The following is an 8,186-nucleotide window of genomic DNA, read 5'->3' on the forward strand; positions in this document are numbered from 1 at the left end:
GCAAACAGTTACACTTAAATACTTACAGCGAGACTGAAAATTAGCTGGAAGCATATCGAGATTCCTAAAAAGACTAGGAATGAAACCACCATATGACACAGTCACTCCATTCATTGGCACATGTCTGACAGAACTAAAATCTTCATACTAGATTGATACAGGAATATCAGTATTTATAGCACCAAGTTCATAATACCCAAGTTATGGAACCAGCCCAGGTACCAGTCAATGGAGGAATGCATAAAGATAATTTAGTATATACACACAATGGTGTTTTATTGGGCCATAAAGAAGCAAAAGATTGTGACATTTTCTGGTAAATGGATGGAACTGGATAACATCATGCTAAGTGAAGTAAGCCAGCCGGAAATTCTAGCATTTAATATGTTGTTTCAAATGCAGCAGCTAGAGAAAAATAAGGGGGTAAGGAGTATCCCATGGAAACAGGGAAATCAGTAGAGAAAGGGAGGAGAGGCAGGAGGAGAAATGGCAAAGGAGGAACTGTAGACTGAAATTGACCATGTTAGGTATGTATATGAATATATCACACAGAATTTTACTTTCCTGTATCTTTAAACACCAATTATGAAAACAATAAATAAAGGGAAGTAAGACCAGCAGAGTAGAGGAAGGGGAACAGGTGAATAAGTAGAGGCGAAAAAGACATTATATAAAGAAAATCATATTCCATTCATGTATGATTATTCCACAATAAATCCTATAATACATAATTTAAAAACACAACAGGAAAATATTGAATAACCCAACTACTAAAAGACTAAAAAACTTAGAAAACACTTTGACTAGTTGACATACCAATGGCCATGTGATGTATGAAAAATGGTCAATATGGTTATTCCTTAGGAAAGTGGAATTACTGAAACAATGAGATACCACATCACCCAATTCAGAATGACTGTGATCTAGCATAGAACATGTACTGGCAAGATGTGTGGAGAAAGAGAAACCCTGGTGCTCTCTTGATGGGGAGGGCAATCACTACAGCCATGAACAGAGCCAAAGGGAGGTTTCTTGAAAGCTGAAACTAGAGCTTCCATGGGGTCCAGCCATCCCAATGCTGAAAATAAGATGAAAGGAATAAACTCAGTGTGTCCCAAGGCATCTGCATTCCAAGATTATTTGCAGCACTATTCTATCTAGCCACTATGTTCAATTAACCTGAAAGTCCATGGAGAGATGAATGAGAATGAAACACTGTTCCACGATAAAAAGAATGGTAAAGTCCTTTCATTGTGGTAAATCCCCAGGAAGGAAAAACATTCTTTTAAGGGAAATGATGCAGAATAACAAGCAATACACAATCCCACTCAAGTGAAATCTAAACAAACAGATCTATTGAAAGTTAAGAGCAGAATAGTAGATACAGGATAATGAGGAGAAAGTGGTGCAATCTGTCAGAACAGTATTATTGCTTGAAGAGGAATTGGTTTTGTTGTGCAAGAGAAAACTTAGTAAATATAATAACCCTAATGCATCATACATCTCAAAATAATGACAAAAGTGGAACTTCGTTGTAGTCCTAAAGACATGATATAATTGGAAGTGCACTGATATGCTAAGTACCTTGAATTGATCACTACCCAATATATGCACAAATCATAATATCACACTGTTCCCCATAAACATGTACAAATATTATGCCAATCAAAACAAATAAAAATAAATTTAAAAGGATTCTTTGATCCAATTATCTCACCTTCCTTTTTGTACCTTCAGATCTATGTCATGTACACTTCTTATCCTATGCAAATTTCTTAAAAGAGTGATAGGGGAAAGAAGAGATATAAATGTGGATAGTAGCCTCTAAATAGCTGTATGAATTTTGGGACACGTAGTACCCACCTTCCTGTTTATTATGAAGACTAACAGAACATCACTGAAGTTCCAGCAGATAACACCATAACATACTTCTGATTATATAGTACAGGTTTATTAAACATTGCATTAATGAATGTAAACATGCTGATTTCCAAAAGCAGACTTTCTTAGACAACTACCTTCATCACCTTTCAAGAAGTAGAAAGCAACAAAAAATGTTAAGAAAGATATTTAGTGTTCTTCACTGGAAACAATAGAAGTAGTATTTGTGTTGATAAAATGTGGGTGGGTGGGAGGCACTGTGCAGTACCTGCTTTTCTCCAGCACAGAGTTGGTCATGGTAAATACAGTGAGAAGAAAATCATCATCAACAGGAAAGGTCTTAAAAAAGCCAAATCACAGGTTTTACTCCAAGCTTGCAGAACTACAATGTCAGGGCTGTGGACACCACATGATTGACCAGCACATGGAAGCTCGAGAGGCAAGACTTCCCTAAGTGATCTCGGTCAAGAGTTTCAATGAAAGTCTCAGCCCAAATTTCCAATAAGAATCACATCCAGTTGTAGGAAATATATTCATCATTGCCACCACTGTGAATGCACTGTGTTTACCTAGGTAGATGCACCAGTGGTGTCTGAATTAACTGTCCATGTTGAATGCTCATGAATACATGGTCAACTGTGACTACAATCATAAAACTGAGTTTACTATTCATTCCAAAGGGAGGTAACAACCTCTGCCTAGTTACATTAGGGACAGGGCAGGGCAGCTCAAATTCCCATTACTGTAGCAACAGTTCTTGTTTGGGAGGCAGGGAAGGACACCTGGATGCAGGAAGGACATCCCATTTCATTCTCCACACAGGAGTACATTGTTCTTGAACCTCTGCTGTGAAAAAGGACACAGGAGTGAGGCCTTTTTGTTTGTGAGGTCCTTGTGCCTGAGGATGTGGTGGGATAGTTGAAGGGTTTTCCTGATGACTTTAAAGGCAGCTTCTCAAGCAGAAGGTAGGAGTTGTCAAGGTAATCTTGTCTTAGAAGGAAATCCACAAAAGGAGGAAGATATGGCAACCTCACAGGTAAGAAATCTCAGGACAAGGACCCTGTCCACTTTCCTCCTGATGTGTTTATGTTTAGAACTTTAGAATCTTTGCTTCTGGTATTCTTCACTGTTGTGTCTGTTTTCAAAGATTGTTTTTATTTTTCATTGTATTACACTCAAAGTTACTCTTTTTTATCACAGTGGGGATTTAACACAGGGATTTAGGCATGGCAGGCAAGGCTCTACCACTGACCAACAGGCAGACCCAAAGGTTAATCCTTAAAGTACTTTGGCTTTAGATATCAGAGTCAGCTCTCCATTCTATTCTCCTCAGGGTCTTTTGATCAGGATGGATTATCACCATGAAAATGTGAGTTTGTGATATTGCTAATGTTCTTATAGTGACAGATGAAAGTGGTGATACCCACTTCCTACTGGGAATGGAGTCTAGTCCTCAGCATCAGTGAGGAAGGAGTGTTCAGGTTCCATGGTGCTCCAACACCACTTTACAGTTCAGACTTTGGGATGTGCACATTGAAACTGAGTGGTATTCACATGAACCTTTTACAAATCTACTTGGCAGTATCACCTAATGCTGAAGAGACCTAAACATGCCCACACCACTTCCACATCTATGGATATGTGCAGCGGGTTCTTCCATGTGTCACCAAAAGTCTCTCCAGAATTTACATGTCCAGCACTCTCCTAATAGCCAATTGAAAACACTAACGTGTGTATCTGTAGTGGACAGTTACATCAGTGAAGCTGCCATAAACACTGGAAATCAGTGCTATAAAGAAATTACATTTAAATACTAACCTGAATTTAAAGCAACCTATAAAATTTAAAGCCACCAAAAACATTCCTGGTGTATCAAAGTTGCATAAAGCAAAAATGAGGTTAGAGTGCTCTATGCTGATAGGTGTCAGAATAGTTCTGACCCCTGAGAAGCATTACCAGAGAGAATATTGATGAGAAATCTGTGGGCAGATCATGCCCTTATTTCTTCTAGAAAGATTCTACACAGCTGTATCCAGTTTTTAAAATTTCATTATGCTGTCCAGCAATGTCCTGCATATATGGGCCTTTAAACACTTTTATCTAAGTCAGAATTTTTTAAAGTGGAAGGCAGGAACTTAGTTTATTGCTATATTGTCCATAAACATTAAATTGCTTAAAATTGTGACCAGTGTTGTAAAACAAACTGTTATTTCTAGGTGAGAAAAATAACCTCCACAGACAAAAAACTGAAAGGAAGGATTCTGTTTGGATTATTATAGAAGATATGAAGACAGAAAATGAAAATACAGCACATATGATATACAGTAAGTTGACGAATCTAGTTCCACACATTTCCAGTACTTATTCAGGAAAATAGACAAAAGCTTTTCTATTGAGAACAAAAAGTTTTCTCTATGCAATCAGAAAACTTAAAGGAATGTAAAATATTCATCATAACCACACTGATATACATGACATAAAATATATAACAGTATAGAATTTCATTGTTGTCATTCATATTGTTTGTCATGTTGTTACATGCAATTTTCTACAGATTCTAACTTAGTGACAATAAGCATAAACTTACAAATCATCACAGAGACACACATGCCCACACATAGCATAACACATTCACAAGGATACATATGTGTACACCAGAAATTTTTAAGTTCTGACTTTGTCATAATTTTATTTGTGGTTCTAGAAAGATGAGTGAATTAAAAGCAGGACATTGTGCAGGTGCATACGTTTCCTGTGTTTCTGAGGACAATAGGGGAAGGTCTACTCCAGCAGAGCCTAGACACATTGGCATCTCTACTCATGAGAATACAGGGACTGAGAGCAGGGAAACATGCATTGGTTAAGGCAGAGAGGTGCACCAAGAGCTGACTGGAGTTACCACACATACCCCACCAAATGTGAATGGTGAGAAAGAGAGTGTAGAGAGACACAAAGGTGCTCACCAGAAGAAGGACAGTTTTAGTAGCTCTAGAATCAGGGGATGATCTGGGGTGCAGACTGTTGCCATTGAGGTGTTGGAACTGCTGCTTGTGCCTCTACAGGATGAGAACCATGGAGCCACTGGCCCAGGGCATGATCCCCAAACACAGAACATCAGGGAGGGACAGCAAGGCTGCATTTATTATGTAAACACTTCTTTCATACTTTCCAACAGAACAGTATTCAAATTCTGTTCTCTTTGTCATATTAGTGTCAGCACTACTTCCAGTCACACACATTGGAACACTGATATTTACCAGCAGGTGGAGGATCCAGCACAGGAATACACAGGTCCCAGTGTACCTGGGAGCATTCACTTTGAGCTCTGCCCACCTGGAGTCCCTGGGGCTGATGGTGATGGCCTGGAAGACACTCAAGAGGCACGTGCTGCTGAAGGACATACCCCTGCCCTCCCTGTGAACATAGAAAACAAGTTTGTATCCAAGATCACTGATGAAATGTCTAAACCGAAGAATTGCCATGGTCTGTGGGACTCCCCTAAGGAGCAGGAATAGGCAGTTGCCTACAATCAGGTGCTTAATAATCAAATCTTTGCATCTCAACCTACACCCAGTGAAGTCAAGGCAGAGGTAGGAGGAAAGGAGACAGAAATTCCCCAGGATTCCAACCACAGTCAGGGTTAAGAAGATCATACCCAACATCAAATTCCCAGAGGCCATTCTGCCAGTTCTCAAATACTGATATTTATCTTCAGAGGCAGAGAATCCTGCATGAGGTCAAGAGGCATGGGCTACATCGAAAATGTCAACTAATAGCCTATATGTATACTTACCATTTCTCAGTTAAACATATTAAGTATTTCCAATTATTATTAGATGTAATGTATGTTAAAGTTCTATGTACAAGTTTTTTGTGTATAAGTAAAATGATACATTTTTATGAAAAGTTCCAGCTTCAGAATGTCAACTATTTCAAGTGTATTATGATGTTTTTATCAGTGATATAAAGAGAAGCCAGCACTGGCACTAAAAGATGAGGAAGACTTAAGCTGAGTAATAACTGATATGTTTATTTTTTCCCTGCATCCCTAGTATGGGAGTTGGTACAGTCTGGCCTGATTAAAACAGTGCATTGGTCCTAGTTGTGAACTTTATACCAGTTAGTTGTAACTAAGTTCATTCTGCCATAAATTCTCTCACAGGAAGGTACTGATATTTGATGACTTGTTGACTAAAACTAGTAAAACTACAAATTTTACGTACGGTGCTGTTTTATAAAAAATGTTAGCATATTAGGAAAATATAAATAATATCAAACTACATTAATTACCATGTTCCACTGTTACAGCTAGTTATCTGAGTTCTTCCAGTATCCCAAACATATATTTAATTTTTTGTTTTATGCTTTGTCATTCTATTGTTTATCAGGAATATCTAACTTAAGTTTCAGTGCGTTTCCACTGGTATGTAATGAGGTATTCTGTAAGCAAGTATCAATCATAAATAAAACTCCAAAGATATTGACAAATGTGGATGCACTGGCTGCAGTATAGGATGACAAGAACCTACCCCATGATCAGGTTGGATATCATGAATACAAGATCAGTCCTTACATCAAGAAACCCACAGAGACTTGTTTTAGACAAGGAGAAAAGTTAATGATCCCAAACACAATCAGATGGCACCCCAATACTATGAGTAATGTAACCCTAGTACATGATAGAATAGAGGAGGGTAGAAGCTAACATTTACTAGTGTTAGCTCATATGCTCATCATGTAACATAAGGTACATAAATCAAAGCAAAGAGATAAGATGTGTAAAGAATATTTCTATATGAAAGTTGCAAAAATTGAAATAGTGTGACATGAAACCCTGTGCATTTTATACACCATAGAGCTGCTATGGTCTGTGGAACTGCCCTGAAGGGCAGGAATAGGTAGTTGGCTACAATAAGCTGCTTAATAATCAAATTTGTGCATCTCAAACTACACCCAGAGAAGTCAAGACAGAGGTAGGAGGAAAGGAGACAGAAATTCCCAAGAGTAACAACTACAGTCTGGTTGAAGAAAATCATACCAAACATCAAATTCCCAGAGGACATTCTGCCACAGAATTATTATTCCCACCAAATAATATTTATCTTCAGATGCAGAGGATCTTACAGGAGAACCAAAACTATGGGTTACTTTGAAAATGTCAACTAATTCTGTGTGTTTCCAACTTAGAGTTTTTCCCAGGAGGAATATTTAACTAAAGATGTTTCTGTTGTTAAGAGAATTCCAACATTAGAATGCCCATCATTTAGAGTGCATAGAAATGTATTAAACCTGTTCCAGGAGAAGACATATGTAACATATGTATTCTGTTGAGTTCTTTACATTCTGTGAGATTGCCACTACTGTTGTCAAAATGAGGATAATTTTAATTGAGAGATATTATCTTATTTGATTTTTTCAATTCCATTTTCTTAGTAATTCAGGGACTGAATCCTTGCTGTGCTAATACCAAACAGCATTTAACCCATGTTGCCCCACTCTCTAGGCTAGTTAACTGAGTTCTTCCTCTTCCCCACATACGTATTTAATTGCTACTTCACAACTTGCCATTATGTTTTGCATCAGATATAAGTAATTTTATAATTTTTAGCTAATTTCCACACATTTAGAAGTAAAAATTCCACCAGCCAATATCAGTTAGGAGTAAATTTTACAAATCATGATAAAAGTCAGATGCACTCTCTGTAGTATGAATTTAGAGGAAGGTGCACCAGGATCAGGGTGACTTTAATCAAGATGAGATCATCCCAACATCAGAATTCACAAGAAAGACTCATTTATTTTTATTACACAAGAAGTAGCAAAGAGTCTCTACCACAGTATTAAGCTTCTGCCAGCACACACTTCACTACAACTCATGAAACACTAGGGCATGAGTGAGTAGGGTAGGAATCCAGTTTTCCAGGTCTTCTTCTTACTGACATTAAGTAATGTATGTTTCGAATAAAAAAAATCTTCTCATATAGTGAGATATGGGAAAACATGAATGCAAGACAATTATGAGAAATCTGTAAGGCATGAAATCATGTACATTTTACAATTAAAACAATAATTTGTTGTTTACATTTATTTTCAAATGAGATCACATGTATTTGGTAAAATGGAATATTTTGATCTATTTATATTTGCAGAAACTGGCAATCACTTAATTGACACATCTACAAGCTTAAGAACTAATTCTCTTGGGGAGGTGATAATGTGATATTAGAATTTCATAAAGCAGGGAGATTCATATCAAGATTCATCAAAGTCTGACAACTTCCATCTGACACTTGTTATCATAAGTC

At 37.4% G+C, this 8,186-nt stretch overlaps 1 pseudogene; it reads right to left on the reverse strand.

The window, feature by feature from the left end:
• Positions 1 to 379: 379 nt before the first annotated feature.
• On the reverse strand, positions 380 to 5,561 carry LOC124966211 (vomeronasal type-1 receptor 4-like; annotated as a pseudogene).
• Positions 5,562 to 8,186: the final 2,625 nt, after the last annotated feature.

Source organism: Sciurus carolinensis, chromosome 16 (assembly GCF_902686445.1).
Source record: "Sciurus carolinensis chromosome 16, mSciCar1.2, whole genome shotgun sequence".
In the NCBI taxonomy this organism is placed as follows: domain Eukaryota; kingdom Metazoa; phylum Chordata; class Mammalia; order Rodentia; family Sciuridae; genus Sciurus; species Sciurus carolinensis.